The 16,834-nt window shown below is 46.9% G+C and overlaps 1 protein-coding gene across 1 annotated transcript in view; it reads right to left on the reverse strand.

Annotated features, from left to right (window-relative positions):
* LOC125417009 (heparan sulfate glucosamine 3-O-sulfotransferase 4) overlaps positions 1-4,386 on the reverse strand; it is a 418,715-nt gene extending 414,329 nt beyond the window's left edge. Inside the window, exon 1 of the mRNA XM_048460206.3 lies at positions 3,938-4,386. The gene's annotated coding sequence lies outside the window, so the exon portion shown is untranslated. The remainder of the gene's footprint in view (positions 1-3,937) is intronic.
* Between the last annotated feature and the right edge of the window lie 12,448 nt (positions 4,387-16,834).

The raw sequence follows: 16,834 nt of genomic DNA on the forward strand, positions 1-16,834 counted from the left end.
CAAGCTCCAGTTTGGCCACCTCAGCTGTACCGGTCATTTGCATGTGGCAGTTGACACACTGAGCAGAGGAGCTCTGGGCCTTTAGTTAGCTGAGTTTTCCTTACATCTCTCATCAAAGCCAAACATTCACTACACGCTGTTTGGTTTGCTTGTTTGCTGCCCCTCCCTGCCCCTTCTTAACAAACTAACGATTTGGGGAGAATGGGCACTCCACCCATCTCACTTTTCACTTTACCCTCCGCTCCTAAAAGAGTAACAATTGTATAGTCCCCAGTTATTAAGCATTTTGAAAGGAAGAACTGAAGGGAAGCTCCTCTTTTAGTATTAATGAATGCCAAGGTGGCGGAGGCAAAGAAACAAAGCCACCTGCAACTGGGCAGACACAGGTTCAATCTCAGTCAGGGAAGCCAACAAACCTAGGAGCCTGAGCCAGTCACTCACCTCCAGGAATAAAGGAAACGTGGTCATAAAACTAAACCACTGCTGTTTAGCTCACAGCATAATCTCAACGCTGCAATGAATAACACATCTATAGAGTGCCAGCCGATACTATGGCTGGCATTCCATAAATACCAGCATCTCCTGTCCTCAATATTCTCTCCAGACACCAGCGTGAGCACTGCTGCCAACCACTGGGCCCTCTCCACTGGGGAGCAAAAGCTGGGCATCCTTCCACATGCAGCGGATTTGGGGGTTACTCTACTTTCCCAATAGGACATAAAACCACAGAACATCACCTTGGATGGCTTCTAAAGCAGAAGGCTACGGTTACTACCCATGTGAGTCCCAGAAGAGGCAAGTGCTCCTTGCCCTCTGTCAGTGTGATGAGCTCTGCAGTAGCAGCCAGGGGTCTGTCCCAAAGTCCCATCCCTTAGAAGGGTTCAAGGTCTCTGCCAGGACCACTGTAGCAGCTCATATAGAATTTGCATGTGGCTTTGCCCCTTTGGAGAGAGATAGAGGAAGGCAGAAGAGGAGGGCTTGATCCACCAGGCTTATTAACTATTTGGTTGGGTCAGTCCACCATGCAGGGAGGCTAAGCCTCTCCGAAGCCTGAACACACACATCCTAATCCATTAGTCTGGTGCCGCCCTGAAAATCGAATGTACATATTCTAATCTCCGATGCGTTTTTACATTCCATTAGATCCACAGCATAGGTGCAAAAAAACAAAAAACAAAAACCCGGATTTAGGGACAACTGGAGTGCCGCCACAGAAACGGACCTGCTAAGGCTGATTTGTTAGACAGGAGGGAAGCCCAAGCCAGCCGCCTTGACAGCGGCCCCGTTTTCATCTCAGCTCTTCTTGCTCAAAGCACAAAGTCCGGGACCTCTTGCCAAAACAGTGGGTAATGGGGAGCACATTTAAAACAATAAATAAAAGACTAAATGGTTAATTAAATAATGAAATTTTAAAGCTTTTAATTAACCCGTGCTTCTTCAGTGAAGTCTGACTGTAGACAGCGGATATGGCACAGGGAAGTTCAGATCCCACCGTTTGAAGAGTCCAGAGTTGTTCAGGGAACCAAGACAAAGGGTTTCTGCCACTGGTTTGAATTGAAGCCACTATTCATGTTTCTACATTAAGATGTGGGTATCATCCCTTCTTTCTACATGGGAGAGAGGCTTAGGGCAAGCATGATAAAGCAAGGCTAATGATGTCTCACAAACGTCCTCAAAGCATGGCTGTCTCAATGAGGCTGGGAAGCACACTGGGCCCCTGTGTGCCTCTGGAGCTTCCTTGAGTCTTTCCATCAGCCACGTCTCAGTGGCTAACAAATCCCTCTTTGTTAGATAGCCACACACTTCCATGAAGCTTGCTCTTAAGAGACAGTAGTCTCCTCAATTCCAATGGGCACCATACGGCCTGGGGCAGGCCTCTATGGCAAGAGGTTAAGGCTCAGGGATTGAGGAACAAGAGATATCAAATGGTTCTCTTACCTAGGACCAAGTGGGCCTTGCTTTAGACATGTTGTGTGTGTTTAGCAGTTCTGCTAAGGGCTACCAAATACGAGCACCAAGTCACACATGCCACAAGTATTGGTGGGGATCAGGAGGCTGGGAGGATCGCTTTACCACATACCTCAGTAGTCACGTTGTGACAGTGAGGTAGTTACGCATCCTTCCCTCCCAGCTACAGTGTAAAAGAACCTCAGAAATCCATCCTCCTCTTTCTCTTCATATAGAAAACTCTCCAGGTCCCAGGATGGGATTTCCTAGTTCAAGCATTTCCCCCATCAACTTTATGCATCGTCCAAATAAAGAACTCCTTTCTGTAGCTGTACTGCAGCAAAGTCACCCAACACACACATGCTGCAAGCTTGATCTTTATGCCTCTCTTAAAGGGCATGTGACACTTCCCACAAGATGCAGGGCTTTAAAATTAGAACCGAGAGGGGGTGAAGCCCACAGATACCCTCCTGTGGCTAAAGCCACCCCAACAGAAAAAAAACAGGACATGCCTGTAGCTCACCAGCAAACGACTGAACCCTTCCCAGACATCTTCCCCTGTCTTTATTTTGCTGTTGTTGCATTAATCATACTAACACCTTTTTAATTACAATCACAAACTGGAAGCCATGGCTTGTGATGTTATAAATGCGGATTTTCCAGTTAAATTAGGCACTTGCTGTTTTATGTTTTGATAGGAAGGGACTGTTTGAAGCCTCCTAAAATATCCCAATTAGTTCTTGCTGTTGAAACAGACAAGACATTAACAGACACATTCCCCGTCTCAGTGTGATGTGCTGGAATGCTTGTGCCTGGGTGTTCTTCTCCCCAGCTCCTAAATCATAAGGCAAATAAAAAAAAAAAGAAAAGAAAAGAAAAAGAAAAGAAAGTGGGGGAAATCAATCACAGCACACATGCTTGCTACATACTCCCAAAGTTAGAGGCAAAACTTTTCCCAGGCTGCAATTTAAACCCAGAAAGCATGTCTCTCTGACAGGAAAGCATCCCCCCATCATAGGCCAATTTTACCTATTGGCTCTGTGGAACTGATAGCATCGCTTCCGCTGACAAGGGCTGTGTTTCTGTTTGACAGTTGCAATTAATTATTGAAATGTGATCGAGATGGGGTCACCCATCCAGATCTGTTTCCCAGAAAGAAACGAAGAGGGAGGGGGGGGAGGGTGCGCGCGCGAGAGGGGAGGTCTGCCTTTTGGGCATGTGCACCAATGCTGCTTTAATGTCATGGCTGGCAGGAAAGGTAGATTATTCGCTACCTTGACCTGCACTTAACTTTCTCCTGCTCCCTTCCTCCCACCAGCATCTAATGATGAGAACGAGGTATATAACTCCCCGCAGAAGTAACTCCAATCTGTCTCCAAGGATGCTTAGATCAGAAAGGGCTCTGCGCAGGCAGGGCACAGCCACTTTTAGAGCATCATCTGGCTTCTAGAAACCTAGGCTCCTGGTGCTAAACCAGACCAGTGTTCATTCAGCCAAGAGGGACAGAAAGTCACAAAGGTAGGCAATACCCCACCTTTACTAGAAAGCCAAAGCACCTACATCTTTTAACTGTTCCTTTTGCTCTGACCTTAAAACACTGAAGTGGGATTCCAGCCACACAAATGCTCTTGAGGGCGCATCTGATTGATTTCTAGGGATCTCAAAGCCCTGTCGTCAATTTAGCTCTTCTGTCTTATTCCGGGCATGTTCCCAACCCAGAAGCTCAAAGCCTTGTTGCAACCTGATCTGGGAAACACCCTGTAGGCAGGCGGGAGAGCTGGGGATTCCCAGATTTTGGAGCCTGGTAGGTCCCGAGGCACCTGCTCCTCCCCTCGCCCCAAAATAAAGTGATATTTTAGCTAGAGTCCTTCCCTCTCCTCCGCACCTGGACCCTGCACAACCCGGCCACGGTTCCCACTGCCCTCGCCCGGTTGCCCGGGCTATGGGCTCTCAGAACCCCTCACGCGTCCCGCGCGCCGCAGCTTCCTACCTGTACCACTCCAGCCCCTTCTCGTAGTTCCTGTCGAAGAAGTGCGGCTCTACACCCACTGCCCGCACGTCCGGGTGGACACGGATAGCCTCGAGCAGCGCGCGTGTCCCTCCTTTCTTGACCCCGATGATCAACGCCTGGGGTAGCTTCTTCTCTCCGTAATCAGGGGTGCTGGCGGGGTCCCGCTCCGCGCTCGCATTGGTCGCCCTCGGGCCTGCCAGCTCCTCGGTGGCGCCCGGCTCCTGTGCCCCGCGCCCCAACAGCGCGCCCTGTGCTGTGACCGCGTCTCCTGGGGTCGGTGGGCTCCGGGACCAGACGTCCCGGGAGCCGCCGCCGCTCGCCAATCCCCAGCCGTCGGCCGCGGGTGCCGTGAAGCGCTCGGGGGGCTCGGGCGGCGGTCCGTGGCTCGCGTTGTCCGGCGGTGGCAAGGAGGCGCCGGGGCGCACGCGGGGGTGGCGGTGGCGAGGAAGGTGGCGGGCTCGGCGGGGGCTCCGCGGCGGCTCCTGGGGGCTCCTGCAGCGCCAGCGGGAACTGCAGCGAGCCCGAGCCGCCCAGCAGGCTGTAGCACAGGTAGGTGACGGACAGGGACAGGGTACACATGAAGAGCAGCTTGCGCGCCGGCGGCCCCTTAGCGGAGGCGCCGGGCAGCGGCGGCGGCGCGGCGAGCGGCGGCGGCGGCGGCGGAGGCGGAGGCGGTGAGGGCCACCGGGCCATCGCGGCTCCCGGCGAGCGGCGGCGGCGGCCCCCGGCGCTGCCCGGACATGGTTTCAGCCGCCGCCCCCGCCACCGCCGCCGCCGCCGCCCAGCCGCCCCGGCTGCATGGAGCGACGCCGCTGCGCCCCCGGCCCTGGCTGCCGTCCCGCTGCGCCGGGGACAAGCCCGGCCGCATGGCCCCCTCCCCGCGCGGGCCCCGCCGCCCCCCTCAACCTCAGGCCAGGAGCCCGAGGGGGGCGCCGAGCCGCAGCGGCACCTGCTCCGTGCGCAACGCCAGGCTCTCCCCGCGCCGCTGCCGCTACCGCTCCAGCAGCCCCGAGTTCCTTCCCCGCTGCTAACTTTCTGCCGGAGAGAGGACGGGCGCAGAGGGGCGGAGGCGAGGGGGCCGGGCGCGTGCCCGCCGCCGCCCGGGGAAGGAGGGGTGCGCCTCGCGCGTGCCTGCGGAGGGGGGTGCGCGGGAGCGGAGGCATGCGCCAAGGCTGGGGCGCCCAGGAGAGCTGAGATCCTGGCCCCAGCCAGCCGCCGCCAAGAGCGCGCAAAGGACCCTGCCCCGCCCTGGCTCTGCGCTCCCATGGGAGTCCGAGGTGCAGCGCACTCGCCCGCGCTAGCCAGCGCTACCCAGCGCTTGCCAGACTCTTGGAAGGAATTGGAGCCCGGGGCCGTCGTTCATTGCGAAGCTGCGAGGCTGGCAGTGGCTAGTTTGTCCCCAGTCCCCTCTGGTGGGACTCTGAGCAAACTCAGCCCATTCCTGATCCTCTCTTCCTTCTCCCCTGTCCTGCCTCGCTTACTAGAGCAGTTCCTTCCCCACACCTTCCCCAACTTTCATCTCTCCAGTCTTGTCTTGAGGCTCATGATGGATGGAGCTTCAATGGACCCCCGAGGTTTCTCAGACTTTTGCCCATGCCCCATCACCTAGTGGGAGATGGCGCTGTCCCCTACCAGGTCTCCTTAACTACAGGTGCACCCACCTGTGCCCTGTGGGAGGCACTGTGGCCTATGGGGCTTCCTGAGCTGACACAGACAGGGGTCCCCATCCCTCCAAATGCCTGATAAGCAGAGGGATGTCTGTGTGTCACTTCGCTGAATATTTTTAGGTGCCTGTGCTCTGCAAAGAGATTTCCAGCCCTGCATTCACTGGGTGGTATCGGATCCCTTTGGGAAATTCTAAAGAGACTATTTGCTGTTTCCTTTAGCTCAGGAAAGCGGGGGGGTGGGGGTTGTGGGGAATGGAAGCTAGGATTCCCGGAGAGCCCATCCTAGGGAGGGACTCTGGGGAACCCTTCTTCCTGGCTGCTAGGCACAGCTTGCTAGGTGCCCAGACTGTCAGCTTTCCCCTTTCCCGCTAGCGAAGCTGGCTTCTTCTGTTCTATTTGATCTCATAATGGAACAATAGTTGAAAGAAAATGTATATAATGTCTAAATATTAGCAAGATACCTAGTGCCAAAGAGAAGAAAAATGTTAATCAAATATGATGAAGAACGGGGCCTTTTCCCTGGGTGAACAAAAGCTCACTGCTGCTCTCAGCTGGACATGAGTTTTCTACACCGCAGCTTTAGTTCAGATAAAGATTATTCCTTTATAATATATTTTTTATGGCACACAGGAGACTCTGAAATGCGGAGTCTGGTGTCCTGTAAATCACTCCCTGTAACTAGGGATGCTTTTTCAACCACCACACAACTGCATTACTGTGATGTTAAGGGGAAGGGCCAGCTGAAGCTGCCAGAAACACTGGCTTCATCCAGCCCTCCTTCCACTCCAAGCCCAGCTTTCAGATTGTCAGCCAGGAAGTTTGGCTATCTGGTAATGTTGTCACTGCCTTGAGTTGGTCTCATTTTCCTAGGCTGGGCACAAGGATGCTGTGGCCAGCAACTTCCTGCTGTTGACCCCCATCTCTCTATCCAGACTCTCAGCAGTCAAACCAGACCTGACCTGTGGGCAGTTTTTATTAAAGATGTGCTCTCAGAGTTGGAAAGTTTTTTGATTAAATGGTGTTAAAATGTAACCCAGAAAGGGCAAACTGGTAGCAGATATCTGGCATGCAGCAGCAGGAGGATGTGAAGCATTTAAATCAACTCCAAAAGTTGAAAACCACAGAGTTTCTTTCCCCTAAAGAATCAGTGGACTCGCTGAAAAATCTGAACACACAGCTAAAGCTGAGGACTCAGATCTAGAACTTGGGCCTTCAGTGAGACCCAAGCAGTTGCTGCCCCTCCTGAGGGGAGACTACAGGCTCCACTTTTCATGTGTCTGTCTGGGTTGTCCCTGCACGTCCCTGCACGTACACGATACTTATCTGGAGATTATCAGTAAGATTTCTCAGAATCCTTTCTCTTGTGTATACCCAAATAGCTACACTCAAAAGTGTGGTGTCTCATCTGTGAAACGCCATGCCCAAGAAGTGATGGAGAAGAGGCATGTACTGTCTTTGGTGGTGGTGGTGGTGGTGTGCATGAGGGTATGCGTGCATGCGTTTGGGGGACATTAGGGGTTGTTCGTTCTGTTAGAGAGAAGCTCTGAGCGTTCCATACTGAGGTCCTTGTGTGCTCCACTCTACTATAGATGAAAGAGTTCCCTGAGAACATATCCCTAAGAAACTTGCAATAAAGAGATGCTCTCTATGTAGAGAGAACACCAACTCCAAGCTGCAATGCCCACTGGGTCTGGAGAGGAGAAGCAATATTGTTTTCTGTTTCCACTGCTGACACCCGTGCTCACTCAGGCCTAGCTGAGTTTTCACAGTTTTCTCCCTACGCATCTCCAGGCCTCCAAACACCTCATTTCTATTCATCCTAGGCAGCAAAAGCGAGTGGATCAATGCTTCGGCGTGATGCTTCTTGCTTCCGCTAATGCCCTTTCTGGATTTTTCCCTAGCTAGTAAACCCCAACCTCTTTTCTTAGAAGTCCCACCTTTCATGAACCCCACAGCTCTGTCGAACAGATGTGATCTCGGTACACATGATGTGACTGTATTCTGCTTCTGCACCTTCAGATGACAGGGTCAAGACACACCTGTCCATCCAAGCTAAGGGATTCTGAGAAGATCGCTTTTTTCATAGTTTCTATATAGTTAAGTAGAGGAAGATAAGGATCACCTGAAATTGTTTTTATAAAGAACTAAATTGAAATAGCCAACATATGCTAAAGATACCTGGCTCTCTGCCTGGTGTGTGGTGGCCAGCAATAATTACTTGGATCTAACTTTTGGCTCAGACCCTGCCTACTGTTTTTCCTATTAAAATATTGTCCCTGCAAAATTTATATGTGTCTTTGCCCCAAACCCAGCCTATCAAGTTCACGGAAGTTTAACTCCCTAAACTGCTCAGAACATGGCAGCTGTGATGTGTTTGTACTCAGCCCAGTGAGTACAAACTATCTCTGAGATACTTCAATTATGGTTTTCTGGACATTTTAAAGAAAACTATCAGAAGGATTTTTTGAGGATTTGTTTATATGAAGGAAATCTTTTTGAAATAAAGAAATAAGCAAACATAGACTTTAGGAAAGTAAGAAGAATGCATAGTAGCCATTATTCCCCCAGGCACTGCCCAGTTTCCTTGTAGGAACACGGGAATGTGATTTCTGTATTCCTTCCAGAGCGTGTGGCTGTGAAATGTTCCAGCTACTGAGCAGAAGGAAGGAGGAAGCTTGGGGAGACACTGTCCTGCTGAGCAACTGTGGAAGAAGGGAATAGAGTTCCTCAAGGAATTGAGAAATAGTCTTACTTATGTGTTAGCATAAAAGGCTTGGGTTTGGTCCTTATCACAGCTCAATATACACTGTCTGACTGACTACAGTTTACATGCTAACTTTGATTTGAATTTCATTTGATCTAGCTAAGAAGGAATCTGAGTCAAAATGCCTAGAGATAGCTGCACATGCATGCCTCTAATACTGCACTGTTCCCAACAGACAAGACAGAAAGACAGCCTTGATGTCTAGCAACAGATGATGAAGAACTAAATAAATCTGGGAAAATGGAGGGTTCTGAAGGTCATTGTGGTGAGTAAAATAAGCCAGAAAGAGTGTATGACATCTTTCCTACACAGGATCTATTTGGGGTGTGTGTGTGTGTGTGTGTGTGTGTGTGTGTGTGTGTGTGTACCTACACATGTGTCTCTACATGATATGAAATGAAATGCATAATGAAAGACAGTTTTGTACAATGAATACACACTAATAAACAGGTTGACAAAACCTCACACATAGAATTAATATATATGTGCTGACAAGAGTGTTTTATTCCTCAAGTATTAGAATTCTATTTTATAAATGGGAATAAACAAATTAGAAACTACCGCAATTTTTTTAATTTTTCAAGCAATATACAAGAACCATTTTCTCAAATACAGCATCAACGAAGGTGCACATCTGGAAAAATCTGGAGGTAAATTGAGGAGACTTTGAGGCAAAACCAAAGGGATGAAGACAGGGGATCAGACATTGTTGGACAAGAAGCAGAAGATCAGTACTGTAATATTGATGACCAGGAACATTACATTACATCAGAGCCAGCTCTGGCAAAGAACTGGAAAATCTGGAACTGCTAAAAAGTATTATGTGACCAAATCTGGGGAACAGAATTAAGCAACTGTCAAAAAGACGAGAGGTTCACCACTGCATCTCAAAACAGAATAAACAAGGAAATCAAATGATCTGACTGAGGAAGCTAGAAAAAAAAGTGTGTTGGTTAGGGCTTCCGTTTGTTTGTTATAAACACCATGACCCAAAGCAACTTGGGGAGGAAAGGGTTTGTTTTACTTACAGCTTATAGTCCATCCTCCAGGAAAGTCAGGACAAGAACTCAAGGCAGGAACAGATTCAGAGGCCATGGAGGACTGCCCCTTGCTGGCTTGACCTCAGGGATGCTCAGACTGGTTTTTTATAGCACCAAGGACCACCAGTCCAGGGGTAGCATTATCCCCAGTGGGCTGGGCTCTCATACACTAATCATTAACCAGGAAAATGTGCCACAGGCGTGTCCACAGACCAGTCTGGTGGGGAAACTTTCTCGACTGAGAGTCCCTCTTCCAAAATGACTCTAGCTTGTGTTGGATTCACATAAAAACCAGGCAGCACAGGAAGCTGAGTCAGTAAGCCATATGTGCATCCCCTTAACGATGTAAATATTCACTTATATTTCTTCCTAGTAGATGCAAATGAGAACACTCGTGTGTGTTTGTTTGCTATTCACTATGACTATGCAGTGCACTGTAGACCTGACCCCATGCCTGGAGGATACATTTGGAGACAGGGTCTTTCGGGGACAGTTAGAGTTAACTGAGGAGAGAAAGATAGGCTGCAGACACTATAGACCTGTGGTCCTATTGAGGGCTTCCAAGATATTCTCTCTGTTGTGTCTGTCTGTCTGTCTGTCTGTCTGTCTGTCTGTCTCTCTCTCTCTCTCTCTCTCTCTCTCTCTCTCTCTCTCACACACACACACACACACACACACACACCCCACATGTTTTCCATGGGAATGCACCACAAGAAGCTGGCTATCTATAACCCAGGCAGAGAGTCTTCACCTGATCCCAACCCTGCTGGTGCCCTGATTTCAGACTTTTCATCTCTCCAGCTGTTGCTCCTACCTCACACAGGCAAGTGAGTTTTGGATGGCAGGCTAGACTAGGTGAAACAGTCATCCTTCATGACTCGTATGTTTTATACATTTTATTTGTTTGTTTACTTATTTGAGACAGGGTCCCACGATCGCCGCTCAGGCTTAGGCTAATCCTCCCACCCCAGCCTCCCGAGGGCTGGGATTGCAGGTGTGTGCACCATGGTGCTCAGCTGCTATTTTTGCATTTTTATATGTTTACTACTCCCTTGTTGCCATTTCCTACTGATTCACAAAAGCTTCTTATTTATTAGGGCCATCAGTGTCGCACCGCTCTGTCACATTTCTTCCAGTTATTGAGTTACTAGCTTCCCAGCTGTCAGTGTTTTTGATACCCCACTTCTTCACTGCTGTGTGGTCAGTCTCTCGATCATGAATTGCCCCAAGGATGTAAATGCTCACCTATAATTTTTCAAGAATGTTCAAAATTTATTTTTTTCTATACACAACTTGTAAAACATTTACACAAATTAAAGTTTTCAGCTTTACATAGCATTCTACCTTTCCTGCCTTTTTTCCTAGTGCTAATTATTTTCGTAACAGCTTGACAATCCAACTGGATACAATGAAACTGTGACATTGCGATCCTCCAATCCGGAATACAGAAAACACCCCTAACTCAAGCAATTTTTTTCTTGTATTGGACTCATGCAAGTGTATTGATAGAAATACTGTGCCAGCCTTTATCTGAACCTGTGTTTCCACAGGGCTTCAGCTTTGTGCAATTTTATCAAATATTCTTTCTGCACCTCAGCCATGCCTTCCTTCCTTCAACTGTCTTTCTTCAGCTAATGCGTTCTGGACCCTGGAGGAGACTGGAGGCTACGTTAACAAGACAGATAGGAAGTTTCTTAGTTTGTTTTGTTGTTGTTGTTGCTTTTTTTTTTTCCAGAAGCAATCTAAAATGTTTTTAAAATGAGCCACGGACTGGAAAGGAATGCCAGGGGGTTGTAAGAGCCCATGGCAAGTGCTCTAACCCAGCCTGCATGCTAAGGGAAAGACTCACAGACGGCGAGACAGCTCCTTTCCATATAAAAGAAAGATGTAATTGAGCTAGGTCAAATGGGTTGTTCTTAGTGTGTGCAGTGTCTCACCCACTTCAATACAATCTCACTAGGTAGCTTACATTGGAAGTAGTTCTATACAAAGAAAAGGGATTTTTTTCTCAAAATGTACACAAATATTGTAATGAAACATAATAAGACATAAAAACTAGACCTTTCAATATCTGGGACCTTACAAAGGTGCTTGCTGTCACTGCTTCTGTTCAGCATTTTTAGAGACTTTACCAACTAATGCAGTAAGTTAGGAAACAAAAAAATAAAGCACACGAGTGTTAGGAAATAGGAAATCACTTAGCTGTCTTGGTTAGGGTTTGTATTGCAGTCATAAAATAAAAAAATGTAGGGAGGAAAGGGCTTATTTCTTCTCATAGCTTGTAGTCCATCATGAAAGGAAGTCAAGGCAGGAACCGAGAAGAAAGAACTAAAGCAGCCCGTGCAGAGGTACTGCTTACTGGCTTGCTCCTGCTGACCTGCTCAGCCTGTTTTCTTATAGAATCCAGGCCCATCAGCCCAGAGGTGGTACCGCCCACAGTGGGATGGCCCAACCCTACTGCCACACCGATCAGTAATTAAGAAAATATCGCTCGCCCATAGGCCAGGCTGGTGGGGGCATTTTCACAACTGAGGGTGTCTCTTTTCAAATAACTCCAGGTGTGTCGAGTTGATGTGAAAGCTAGCCAGCACAACCGAGCCCCTGTCAAGCTGACACACAAGCTCAGCACTATTCACCTATAGCCTTTCCTTTCTGGCTTACCCCCAAGATCTCATGTGTAGATTATGTCCCAATATAAAACTTTTTAAAGGTCCAATGGTTATTAAGAATTCAAACACTTGGAAAGTTTGGTCTCTACAAAATCTTCAAAGTCTTTTAAAATTAAAATCCTCTCTAAACTCGGAAGAGGGGGAAAAAAGACTGTAGGAGTCGGAGGAGATGGAGGACACCAGGAGAACATGGTCAGCGGAGAGAATTCCCCAAGCAGGGCTCACAGAGACTGAAACAGCAAGCGTGGGGCCTACATGGGTCTGCACCGGGTCCTCTGTGTATATGTTATGGTCATTAGCTTGGTGTTCTTGTAAGGAGTATCTCTGACTCCTTTGCTTGCTCTTGAGACTTGATTTCTCTTATTAGGTTGTCTTATCCAGCCTCAATATGTGGGCTTTCACCTTGTCTTGTTGTATCTTGTTTTGTCCTGTTTAGCTTTGTCTCTTGGAGGCCTGCTCTTTTTCTGAAGAGGAAATGGAGGGGGAGTGGATATGGGGGAGAGGGAGGGGGAGGGGCAGCTAGGAGGAGTAGAGAGAGGGGAAACTGTAATTGGGGTGTATTGTATGAGAGAATCTATTTTCAAAAACAAAACAAAACAAAGCCTCTTTCAAATTTCCAAAGTCTTTCTAAAATTTCAAGATCTCTTCACTATGAACACCTATAAAATTAAAAATAAACTTTCTTACTCTGAGAGATAAGAACCAGGGCACAACCCTAATCCAATACCAGCAAAGCCAAAGCCCAACGGGGTAAAAAGTTCAGTGTTTGACACCTGGGACCCACTCATATTCCTCACCTCTCCTGGTCCTGACATCACCAACATGCTAGGGTCTCTGCTGCAACTAGATCTCACCCTGACCAATAACCTCTCCTGGGCTCTCTTCAGGGACTCTGACCCTGACACATTGTATCAAGATTTAACCCCTTCAATTCTGGAGCTTCAGTGGTAACTGAGGGTGCTTCTTAACTCTGGCCTCTCACAGCGCCAAGCCTCAGCTGCTGTCCAGACCCCTTCGTGCCTTCAGAGCCAACAACATCTGGAGAACTCTTACACATTTCCAAGTTTCACTGTCAGCATGAGGTACAGGCGTGGCCACATCTAGGCCATGGTGTCTGTGTGATGACATAGAGGAAACACTTTCCAGAAGCTTTGGCCTCAGTGATGCTGGTCTCTTCTTCGTCACAGCTGATTCTTCAGCCCCAGCTGACCGGTGCCAGTTTTCCCAGCAAAGTCAAGGTTTCACTTAAGTAATTCTTAATTCTAAATATCACATAAATGGCCCCGATAGGGTCTTTGCTTCCCTCTGACACTTCACAAGTCAGGGCCTCTGCTGTCTGCTTTGCTTTCAGGATTCAAGTTCCCAGCATAGTTGACCAAGTTTTGAACACTCAGTGACTTTCCAGCCCAAAGTGCTGGAGTCCTTCCATAACCTTTCCCAAACCACATAGTCAGCTCTGTCACAGCAACTTCCGGATCACAGTGTGGTACCAATTTCTGTCTTATTTAGGATTTCTGTTGCCGTAATTAAAACACAGTGACTGAAAGCAACTTGGAGAGGAAAGGGTTCATTTCAGTGTATAGTTTATAAATCTGTCACCACCTTCAAATCAGACTTTTAGCCTCCAAAATTTTGAATAAATAAAAAAATATGTTTTTTAAGTCAGTCAGTGTTTAGTGTTTTATTAATGGTGACATTTCAAAGCTCTCACATCTAAAAAGAATTATGCCAAAATCTAACAGCAGCCTACACTGTGTGCTAAGACCACAAACAATTTTGCATATTTAAAATATCAGGATGTTAGTTACAAAACACCAAGCAGGATCCCCAAGAAAGGATGAACATCTGCAAAGGATAATTATCTTTAATAACCTTATAGGCCATTTGGGCTCCTCTGGAAGTCAACTACTTCAAAAACTTCCACCCCATGAGTCTGCCACCTTGAGGGTTTTATCATTGCTGAAAACCAAAATTCACAGGGAAAGAAGATCATGAAGAAAAAAGCTTAGGCCTTCAGTGGCTCCCACACAAGAGTCTGCACTTCCTTTCCAGTCTGGCTCACTCTCTGGAACAACTCCGCGCTCCACCTGCTCACTGGCGGCTAAACAGCCTAGCACAGCTGGGCACCCAGGACCAGGAGCACCTGGGTTTGTATCAACAGCTCTCCCCTGAGCTGGGGCTACAGATTTCAAGCAGAGAAATAGGACTAGCTCATCTCCTGTTCACTAAGCCTTCCCCGAGAAGAACCAGGGTCGAGGGGGCGATAAAAAGATCCATGAAGAAGGAAGAAGGCACCCAGCAGCTACAGAGACTGACATGACAGCTTGACATCTGCACTGCACAGATGAAGATGCTGGAGTGTGCGTGATGTAGCTCTGGTTCAAACCCAAAGGTCTGAGGACCAAGGGAGCTGATGTTGCAACTTCAGGCTCTCCACCCCTGGGTGAGGGTCAGCCTCCACTTCTCTCGGGTGTCCTGTAGACTGGAGGGGTCTGCTCACTCTCTGCTTGCCCGGTCTACCAACTCACATGTCAGTCTCAGCCTGCAGTCATCCTCACAGACAATCCAGTGTTTGTCTGGGGACCGCATAGCCAAGTCAACGAGGTACATACATTCCCCATCTGTTATAGAGAATACACTCTTAGCTTCAATCTCACATCAGTGCAGTCTCTTCCTCACACTGCCTGTAAGTGCACACTCAAATTCTAGATTTATTGTTGCTGAATCAGTGTTTTAATGTTAAATATATTCTTCCCCAGTAAAAATAACTTTTATATTTGCAATTTTTACCCTAAGCTAATTCATACAATCACTGTTCTTCTCTTTTCTTCCTTCCTTCCTTCCTTCCTTCCTTCCTTCCTTTCTTTCTTTGTTTTTGATAAGTTTGTGGAATATTTTTTATACTGCGTGAAGAGGTATCACTGTGAATGTTTTAATAAAGATCTGAATGGTCAATAATCTAGGCTGGGAAGGAGAGAATAGGTTGGACTTCCAGGCAGAGAGAAGAACTCCGAGGATGAGAATTGAGGCAAGAGAGATGCCAGCAAAACACTGAAGAAGTTAGATATACGGTACAGAGAAGGTGGAACCAAGTAATGTAGCAGAATGCAGATTAACAAAAGACAGGTTAATCGAGGTTATAAGAGCTAGTTGGAAACAAGCCTAAGCTAAGGGCAAGCTTTCATAATTAATAACAAGTCTCCATGTCATTATTTGTGGTCAGCAGTCCTGATGAGAAAGCAATACTACATTTGGAGCCCCACATGGGGCTTGAACGCATGGCCCTGAGGTTAAGAGTCCTGTGTTCTACTGACTGAGCTATCTGGGCAATTAATTTTTTAAAACGCCAAGTCCAGGCTGAGAAAACTTCTGTACAAGTTACAGTGTGTTTAAAAATGTGCTTAGGTGCTGAAGAATGAAAGAAAAAAAAATGGGCATAAACAGTCATAAACAATAAATAAATAGTTTAAAAGTAATAAAGTCTCTAAGTAAAGAGTAAAGTACTCCAAAAAAAAAAAGAATAAGCCTTGTAAAGATGGGAGATACACAGGGTGTCTAGATCCTCTATGTTGCCATGGTGACTTTAAATTTTCTGAATGCTGATGAGCGAAGGACAAACCCTGCTGAGAGACTCTGAACTATAGGGAAAAAACCTGCTAAATTAAACAAACCTATATATTTGAAGAATGTCTTAATTTCAGAATGGAAGTCATGAAATACACTGCATTGGGGAGAGGTTGTGCCTTTGTTTCCAACAGATCTATAAAATTGACAGATGTCTTTTACCTGCTCAAGCATAGAGCAGAAGATCATCTTTGATTTGTGCACACTGCACATCCCTTACTTGTGTTAAAACAAATATGTATGTTACCTTTAAAAGTTTTTATGTTTTCAGAACAAAAGGACTTGACGCCAATAAAGGCAAGTAGCCCAGGTGATCCAGCCTCCCAGAATGCTTCTGTTGAGTTCCCTCAAAATTCTACATCCAGAACAACTTCGAAGTTGCTAGCCTCACAGGCTACTACAGCCAAGACTTTAGATAAGCTCTAAACTTTCCCATCACACAGTAAATAAACAAAAGTAATACAGCCAGCTCTCCCAGGACTTAATTAGCATCCCAGTTTTCTCAGAGTCCTCTAAAAATGACATTGCCTCAAACAACAGGAAGCAATTTTAGGAACATGATGCCCCTCAAGAGGTGGTGTGGGTGATTTTTGGTCATTTGATGCACTATAATATTTGTCATCATTTATGGGGGGTTGGTTATGAATTGATAGTGGTCATGGTAAGGAAGGCAACTAAGCAAGGGAGGTTGGATTAAAGGTCTCTTTCTGAAAAGATATAGGAATGATAAGATAAAAGGGTAGATTATTGACTCTACTTTTAAACTAAAAAGCAACTATTCATCTCAAATATTTTACATTGGTGTGTATTTTTGTATATTGATACAAATTTAAGATTATATATATATATACATATATATATGGTCCTTGAAAGGTATTATTACTAACTGTTTAGGAAAATTAAGAAATATAACTTAGTCATCTATAGCAACCAAACTTGTAGTCATATTAGGCATGTTTTCAAGATTAAACAGATTTTAGATAGATTAAGTGGTCTTCACTTACAAATCTACAGGATATGACATTCAAGATGTTTTAATAACATAAAGTTTTTCATGACAATGGTACACATCTGCTCCTGGCAGCACCAATCTTCCAGAGAAAATGCTGGGC

This window comes from Myodes glareolus, chromosome 7 (genome assembly GCF_982192425.1).
Source record: "Myodes glareolus chromosome 7, mMyoGla1.1, whole genome shotgun sequence".
Classification (NCBI taxonomy): Eukaryota; Metazoa; Chordata; class Mammalia; order Rodentia; family Cricetidae; genus Myodes; species Myodes glareolus.